Below are 9,476 nucleotides of genomic sequence, written 5' to 3'. Positions count from 1 at the left end.
GGGAGGAGGAATACGAGGAGGGTCAATCGGAGGGTGGCAAGGAGGGTCAATCGGAGGGTGACGAGGATGGTCAAACGGAGGGTCACGAGGATGGTCAATCGGAGGGTGGCAAGGAGGGTCAATTATTGATTTAAAATAAAATTTATGAAGTTAACCACCACATGGCGTTAGATCAGAGATCATTCCAATTTGTTTGCACTTTTAACACCGGACTAAATTAACCGACGATTTTGTTGAACATCAATGGATTCAGACGTAACCATGGATGGTCCTTCTCCATCATTTTCGTCAAAGAAACCGAAGCGTTTCGAAATCAAGAAGTGGAACGCCGTCGTTCTTCATCTGTTTATACTTTAATTTATGCAGATATTGTGGTGGACATCATATTATGGATCTATGTGAGTGTTTTGTTATTGACTAATTGGTTTAATTGTTGGATGTAGTCTTATGTGTTTTGATTATTCAGGTATTGAGTGTCAAGCTAATAGGCTAGCGCTATTGGTGAAGAGTGTACTATTGCTTGGGGTAACTCTTGGTATTAAACCCTAATTTTGATTATTTAATTTTGTCTCTGTAGTTGTGTTAGTTTGAATTTGTTATGATATTGTAACACTGTGATGCTATCGGTTTATTGGCAAGGTGTCTTTACCCTTTGCCCTATGGCTTCTAGATGACTTTTTTTTCCTAGACCAATTTTATGACTTATCGTTAATTTTTTTTCTCGGATTTTTAGTAATGAGTTTAATATAGTAACAATCTGTGGCCCGAGGATGAGTTAATGTAGGATCGTGTATCGACCCGAACGAGTCGTTCAGATTTTAGGTGCGGAAAACAAGAAACTGAGTTCGAAACAACTTGCAATACACTTTAAACACTTGTTGTATTGATTTTACACTGATTACAGCCAAATCTCACACCGGCAGCACCTCGGAATGGAAATCACAAATGTCACAACTTGTACAACTGATTTTGCCCGAACCACACATCACCTATATATACTTGTTCTGATTCCGCTTGAACATGCTCAAGCGGAATCTCATTCAAGCGAAACCTCAACAAAAACTCACTCAAGCGGAATCAAGACATATTTGAAATGACTCAATGTCATTTCAAGCGGAATCAGCCTATTTGTCACCTAATTCTGCTATTTTATCGTAAAACCTGCCCTGATCTATCCTATCTAGACTAAGACTCGATACAAGACGAAGTCGACAGATGCATGCACTAACAGACTCCCCCTCAAATGTTAGATGTTGACGAGTCTCACGTGTCGAGTCTTTGCAACTTCAGTCTTTATCAGTCTCTGGGCTTCACTCTTTCAATCAGCATCAACAGACTCCCCCTAACAATGTGCTGACATTCCTTAAGTTCATCAGCATCATATGCTTCAGGATCGTTGTCTGGCTTATATCCCAAGATCACCTAGCTCTATTCTTCAATTTAGACTCCTCAGGTATCGAAAACCTGGCTCTCTAAAGACAAGCTTCTTAGGATCGATCAGCCTAGCCTGGTTCCAAAATCGTAACCTGGCTCACGTTCTACTCAAGTTATCTGCACAATCTCTACCTCAAAGTAAATCTTTACACATTTCAAATATAGATGAGATGAATGCACTAACTCAGACTCCCTCTCACTACACGCATGATGAACCACTTGTTTGATTTACACAAAAACATATTTCATTAAGCATAGACTCCCCCTCACTTCATGATCATCATGTTTAGCACTTGGAATTTTGAAAATCAGCTTTCCAATATCAGTTGTCGAAAATCTTTTTAAGTTTTTCAAAAATTTATGCTAAAACACACTAAATTCTTTTTGATTTTTTTTAAATGAAATGCAGTAAAGAAACATTTACAAACAATATTTTTGTAAGTTTGTGTAAGAGGATCATATCAGTATATCAGTTTATGAGACAAATCACCAACACCGTTAAGCTTCACTTCATTTTCAGTTCTAAACAACTCACCTAGATTGTCAGTATATTTCTCCACTTAAATTTTCACACAAAGTTCATTTGTTTCGAGATACGATATTAATGTCTTAATCACTTAAACTTATCCGCGTGTCCTACTACTTGAATATACTCCCGTATCCATATCCCAATATTCAGTCTTACGGGTGAGTATACCACATATGATATCTGTAAAGGGTTAATTGCGAGGGCCGTGAGAGCTCAGGTCGATACTTCCGTACACGTAGAGAGATGACAGCTTCGACTTTTGGTGTGTCCCCTTTGGAGGATCTTTTCTTCAACAACAATGATTATCAATTTTATTGTTTCATCATTTTGCTAAGGGTGAGCTTATATTTCAAAGCATTTGCAGAAAGTATTATACGGGGACTAGGTCAGAATTTCCATTCAGCAGAAGTCCCGGGATAATACCCCAGATATCACTGAGTATATAGACCTAGTATCTCAGAAAGAGGGACCTTTCAAACAAGATTTCAGGGGTTAACTATATATCCAAGATATGTTACCCACGAAATAAGCAAGTTTGAATTTTTTAGGTTTATATCTCGTCACAATCTACTAAATGTGTAAAAACCTACTGACATATCCACAGTGAGATTGTTTATCACATTTAACTTTCCATTTCTTTAGCATGTCGTGACAGTCCACTGATGTACTATCATTTCCTCTTTTTTCAACAAAACTCATTTTACATTTTATCATGTTTTTGGATTTTCAAATTTTCTAATGTTTTTGGATTTTCTGAAAATTTCTCTTACTCCCCCTAAAATTCAAACACATTTAAAGAAATTTGAAAAACAAACTATACAGAAAGTTGAAAACCGATATCGAATCACTTCAATTCGCCATCCACTAGGCATAAACAATCAGAACTCCCCCTTTCAACAAACTATTTTCTCATTAAGATTTCAAAACACTTAAGTTTGTTTGAATCAAAATGGTTTTTCCGGAAAATAAGTTTGTTTTTACCACTTGTAGGTTAGGGTTCATCAACTTGTTCATTTAATCACTAGTATGAGGATTACATCAAGTTCAAACTAATGACCTTGACGAATCACTTGTAAACCACATGTACGAATAAAACATCTACACAAAATCATGTTACCAACAAAGATGCCGATTCCTACTTCACACTTACTAACCTGGAAGCTCCGGCATAGTCCATCACCTGTAAAATTTCAACGATTTAAAAACTTCATTCACAGAAACTATTTTAAGAATGATGCCGATTCCTGATCCATGATTACAAACTTGGGATCTCCGGCATAGTCCATCACCTGTAAAATTTCAACAATTTAAAAACTTCATTCACAAAAACTATTTTAAGAATGATGCCGATTCCTGTTCCACGATTACAAACTTGGGATCTCCGGTATAGTCCTGAGACTTCAAGGGAAAAGAATTTCCACCCAAGTCTTACCAACCTTGGGTGTGTTTAACTCTTGCTCAGTAGGGTTATAGGTTGCTTTCTTTGTTGCATAAAAATCTTTAACCACTTTTACTTTCCCATCAATCATTTTCCCAAACATTTTCTTAACATTCCCATTGAATGCTTTCTCAATATCAAATTCCTTCTGATCAGAAAAGAATTGATTTGAGATTTCCACCTTACCAACCATTTGTATAATATTTTCAAACTTCAAAGATGGAATTTCAACCTCATCTTCTGAAGACACAGATTTTTCCTTTTTAACTTCGACCTGTGGCTCTTCTGGCTTTGTGGAACCAAATTCATTGTCGACCTTCTCATCACCCTTTTTAACAACCCACACTTGGTTGTCCTTGGCTTTCTTTTTGTAAAAATTTTCCTTTGAACACTCACCAACCTCATGAGTCGAATTTTGAAAAATTTTGAATTTTTCAGTTGGTGGTTCAACATCGACAACTTTTTCTTTTAGTTTTTCAGATACTCCCTGTTTTGGTTTTGCCGATTGAGAACATGTTGATGCAATGTGACCAACTTCATTTCATTTGAAACAGGTTCGATTATCTTTTCTATGAAAAACTCCAGTTCCTTTTCTCTTCATCTCAGCAAGAAACTCCTGGTTTGATTGTCTCCAGAACGGTTTCTTTTGTTCTTCTTCTGCACTTCCACCCGAAACAAATTTTATGTTTGTTTTAGAAATTTTGTCATTTTTATAGTTTTCTGGTGGAATAAAACCCAATCCTTTCTTTTTGTAGCTACCCTTATGGTTTGGTTTCTTTTGAAAACCTGAACCAGAATTGTAACACTTTTCTTGTTTAAACGTTGTTGAACTCTTGAAGTGTATTTTTTAGGTTTTTCAAGATTTTTCAAAACTTTCAATTCAAGAATATTAATTTCTATTAGTTTGAAAGTCTTGTTAATCATTTCTATTTTAACACTTCTTATAGGAAACTCTTTGTTATAATATAATTTGTCAGAATCATTCAAAGTATAAACTACTTCGAATGTTTCATCATTCAAATTCGATTTTGATAACAAAAACTCTTTACTATAAACCCGTTTAATCGATGATTTTTGACTGTTGACTGACGAACTTGACCCTTCGGACTCAGATTTTGACTCAGACTCCTCATCAGTATCTAACACCTGATCGACCACCTTTTTGATTAACTCAGACTCATGATCAGTGTCAGACGAGGTAAACGTTACGTCAATGTTTTCTGGTAAACCATCAGTTGGTTCGGTTTTTAACTTTATATTGACTGCTTTTTCGACTTGCTCCTCATTTGGTTTCCTGGGAGAATAGCCTTCCCAGATCGGAGGTGGACACTTGTTATAAGTAACACTTGGTTTCTTACCAGTATCCTTCTTCTTTGGCTTGTCGTCTTTGAATGCTTCGAAACCTACAACAGTCGGATAAATTCGATCAATAAGATAATCAGAACTAGAATAACTTTGTAACAAACATCTGATTCTCATTCTCAATTTTCTCCTTTTCCAACTCTTGCTTTAGCTCAGCATTTTCTTCAATGTAATGATCGATTGCTTTTTGCTTCGACATCATCGTAGCATTCATCAATGTCAACGCGTCTTCTCTCTCGGAGTTTGTCTTTTGCAGACCAGTTACTGTTCTATTCAAAACATCATAAGACTCTTTCACATAGTTGAGATTGAATAACAACTGCTCTTTCATCTTTTCTAGCTCAGCCAGCTTCTCATCTTTTGATGCACAATCTTTGCAAGATTCAAGACACTTTGAGCATGGCTTGATAACTTCCACAATCTTTTCAACTTCGATGACTTTCTCAACTTCAATCACTTTTACTGCTTTATCAACCTTCTCTGCTTCATCAACCTCCTCAGCAACACTTTTAACTTCTTCAACTTGAACCGTCTCATCTACTAGAACAACACCTTCGGGCTTCATTTGATTTTGCTCTTTTGCTGCTTGTTTCTCCTTCAGTTTTTCCAAGCGATCTGCAAAATAAAAATGAAAACTTTCAGGAGAGAGATGAGATTTTGCAACATTAATATGTTTTTCTTCTTCATCATCACTGCTGTCATCAGTCGGAGATTGATCAAACTCCACATATTTGTTAGAACTATCATCTGAAGAACCAGAATCAGATGGTGTCCGATCAAAGACAACTTCTCTTTCTGAACTTTCATCACTTTGTGAACTTTCATCTGAGCTTTGTGAGCATTCTTCTGATGAAACAAATTTTTCATCATCATTCTTCACATTAACTCCAATAGATTTCATTCACTCAGTGAACATGTCTGGTTCTTTCACTATCTTTGCAATGAAGGCTTTAAATTCTCCTTTTTCATCAACAAACATATCCCAGCTAAAGCCTTCAGGAAGCCTTTCATCATCTTGATTGATTAGGCATGCTTTGCTGTCGGATGAAATATATTTGTTCCAGTTAAAACTTTCTTGATTCCCCAAACATGCTCTTTTTGAATCTTCAATCACTTTTCTACCATGAGCCACTTGTGGTTCTTGTTGCTGCTGCTGACCAACTTGTTGATATATGGCTTTCCGGTAGTAATCATCTTTTCCGAACGGATTCCTTGCTTCACTAGCTTCTCTGTTCTTGCATTCTCATTTGAAATGGCATTTCTCCCTGCATTTAAAACAAGTAACTTTAGATTTATCGAAACCTAAAGTAGAAACATGTGCATCAAGAAAGTCATTTCTCCCGGTAATCAATTTAAACTTCTCAGCTCTTCTAAGAACACTAGCTAGACACCATTTGATGTCCATTAGCTCCATCTCTTTGGCGTCTATCTGATCGTAATCCTCCTTTGTTAGCATAGGATTCCCGATCCGCCCTGCAACCAATCCTTCATAAGATAGAAGCACAGAACCAAGTAATGCCATGTGATCTTTTGCAACTTCTTTAGAAAAACTTTGACCATCAGGAAGATTCAAAACAATATTGCATTGTATCACACAACCATTTCCAGTTTTTGTGCTTTGAGAATGAAAACTTTCTGATGAACTCTTGGGATTAACACTAGGATATGAAGAAAAACCACTGCTTTTGTTTGAACTTTGATCAACTTTTTCAGATGAGTCACCAGCACTAAAAGCAGTTTGAATCTTTGGGCTTCTTTCAACTTCTGGAACACCGCCTTTGTAGTACATTTTCACATCTTGTTGATTGCTCGGATTGTTCATCCTAGCAATCTTCTACTGTTCCAGATCTTGACTCTCTATCTTCTCAATGAACTGAGAAATTGTCAACCCATCATATACCCCAGTGTTCTTCAGAATCATCAAGTAAGTTCCCCACTCCTTTTGCGGTAACGCATCAGCTAACTTGTCGACCCATTCTTCACGATCTTTGGTTATGCTAAACATCGACATGGATCGCACTAAGTGGCAATATCTTTCAATAAGCTTCTTTGTGTCTTCTCCGGGCAAACTACTGAAAAGATCAAATTCTTTCTTGAGCAGTGCCTTTTTGCTCTTAATCATATTTTCACTACCCTCAAACTTGACTTTAAGAGCATCCCAGATTGACTTTGAAGTCTTATCATGTTGTAGCAACACAAAAATGTCTTCTTTGATGGCTTGTTGAAGCAAACTTATCATCATCTTTTCAGCTCGGTACTTTTCCGTTCTTGATCACTAAACTCAGAAATTTGTTTTTTAGTTTGCAATTCAGTACGAAGTAACACATATCTCTTTAGAATACACTCCCATGATCTAAGATGGTTGGCTTGAACCCAGTTTTCGAAACGATCCTTCCATCCGTAATATTCTTCAATGCTCATTAGCTTTGGGGGTTTTTGTGTAGTCCCGGTTTCATTTTCCAGGTTCATGTTTTGAGCAATCGAAGCCGGAGTAACCGAAGATGTAGCGAACGCGTTGTAGAAATCGTCACCCATGATTTTCCAAGTTCAAGCGGAATAATAACCTGCCTTTCAAGCTGAATACCTGCAAAACTGAACTTCAAGCGGAATAGCAAGTTAACAACACTAAACTTGATTCCGCTTCAAATTCAAGCGGAATAACAAAAACTTGGAGCGGATATAGATTAAGGCGATATCACTGATTTCGCTTGAAATACTTTCAAGAGAAATAGTCAACTGAAGCGGAATCACGTGCAAATTGAAGCGAAATATCAGATTTCGCTTGAAATGTTCAAGCGAAATAAGCAACATTCGAGAGGAATCACCGAAAGCCTGTTCAAGCGGAACCACTTCTAAAGCCTGTTTTGTCCAATTTTAGTCCGAATTTTAACGTGTAACTTTCAAGGTTTGTTATCTTGTAATTTTAAACAATTCGTGAAAATTTGAACAGATTTTAGCTGTGAAATCTTGAAATTTTTGAAAGAAAGTGTAGAAAAACAGAGATTTCCAAGCTGAAATGTATAGAACTCCTCCTCCTGAGCTCTAATAACACTTGTAGGATCGTGTATCGACCCGAACGAGTCGTTTAGAGGAGTTTGAAACAGTTTCAGGTGCGGAAAACAAGAAACTGAGTTCGAAACAGCTTGCAATACACTTTAAACGCTTTTTGTATTGATTTTACACTCATTACAGCCAAATCTCACACCGGCAGCACCTCGGTATGGAAATCACAAATGTCACAACTTGTACAACTGATTTTGCCTGAACCACACATCATCTATATATACTTGTTCTGATTCCGCTTGAACATGCTCAAGCGGAATCTCATTCAAGCGAAACCTCAACTAAAACTCACTCAAGAGGAATCAAGACATATGGTTTCACTTGAAATGACTCAGTGTCATTTCAAGCGAAATCAGCCTATTTGTCACCTAATTCTGCTATTTTCTCGTAAAACGTGCCCTGATCTATCCTATCTTGACTAAGACTCGATACAAGACGAAGTCGACAGGTGCATGCACTAACAGTTAAAATTATTCAGAGCCGCAAAAGCGCACATGCATTACGGTTTGTTGTTTTTAATCGCTGAATCTAGGCACATTTATAACGCGCTTTGAGTTTGAGGCGTTGCACTATTCGTGAGAGTCACTTTTGAGCTTAGGTATTGATAAACAGACAAGTGATAATCTTTTGATACACAATCAACACAGAATTCTCACAAAGTGATATAGAGAACAAATCTCCTGATTGAAAACCACTCAATTTCTGATAAATAAAACTGCAGATACAAAGGGAAATAAATAACGGAACAGAGCATGAAATTAGGGCCACTACGCCACTACTACCCAACGTTCTAATCCTACGAAACTTGACTGAGTAACTTTGACCAACTCCTACTAACTATTAATCAAAATAAAATAAAAACAACTAAATGAAGCATGACCACTGCACGTGCATAAAAGTGAAGTTGTATCCCTTTTTTTAACACTCCCTCTCAATCTTCACTTGAAACACACCTATTCTTGCTGCAAACTCCAGAAGCTTAACTTTGAAAGACACTTCGTGAACATATCAACCGCTTGATTATTAGTGTCAACCCACTTCATCTCAATCTCACCTTTTAAAACCTTTTCTCTGATGAAATCATAATGAACTTCGATATGTTTTGTCCGAGCATGAAATACTGGATTTTCAGCCAACTTTATGGCTGATTGATTGTCTCACAGCAGCAATCTTACCAAACCATGCTCTAGGTCATTGTTTCAACCCATAAATCGCCTTCTTTAACCTGCACACATAATCTGGTGTTCTTTGCTTACAAACCCACTTGCTTGGTCCATGAAAAACACATGATCAAGCTCTCCATAGAGGAAAGCATTGTGGACATCCATCTGAGTCAAAGTCCACCCTTTACTAACAGCAATAGCCAACAAAACACGAACAATTGTTAGCTTGGCCACAGGGCTGAACGTGTCTTCGAAATTGACACCATACTCTTGTGAGAAACCGCGAGCTACAAGCCTCGCTTTGAACCGTTCTAATTAATCACTTCATACATAGTTGTTGGTTCACCATTTAGGTACCAAACAAACACACATATCGAATATAATTACAAATTCATTGATGATAAATGTTACAAAAGAATGAATTACGAGCCATTCTTCATGATCAACTTCATACATAGTTGTTGGTTCACACATTTGCATAATTCAC

General features: G+C 37.0%; 1 pseudogene; it reads left to right on the top strand.

The window, feature by feature from the left end:
• The first annotated feature begins 243 nt into the window (after positions 1-243).
• LOC110867556 overlaps positions 244-9,476 on the top strand; it is a 111,989-nt pseudogene continuing 102,756 nt past the window's right edge.

This window comes from Helianthus annuus, chromosome 7 (assembly GCF_002127325.2).
Source record: "Helianthus annuus cultivar XRQ/B chromosome 7, HanXRQr2.0-SUNRISE, whole genome shotgun sequence".
NCBI lineage: Eukaryota > Viridiplantae > Streptophyta > Magnoliopsida > Asterales > Asteraceae > Helianthus > Helianthus annuus.
Note: the sequence above shows the minus strand (reverse complement) of the source record. Positions and strands in the feature narration are given on the sequence as shown.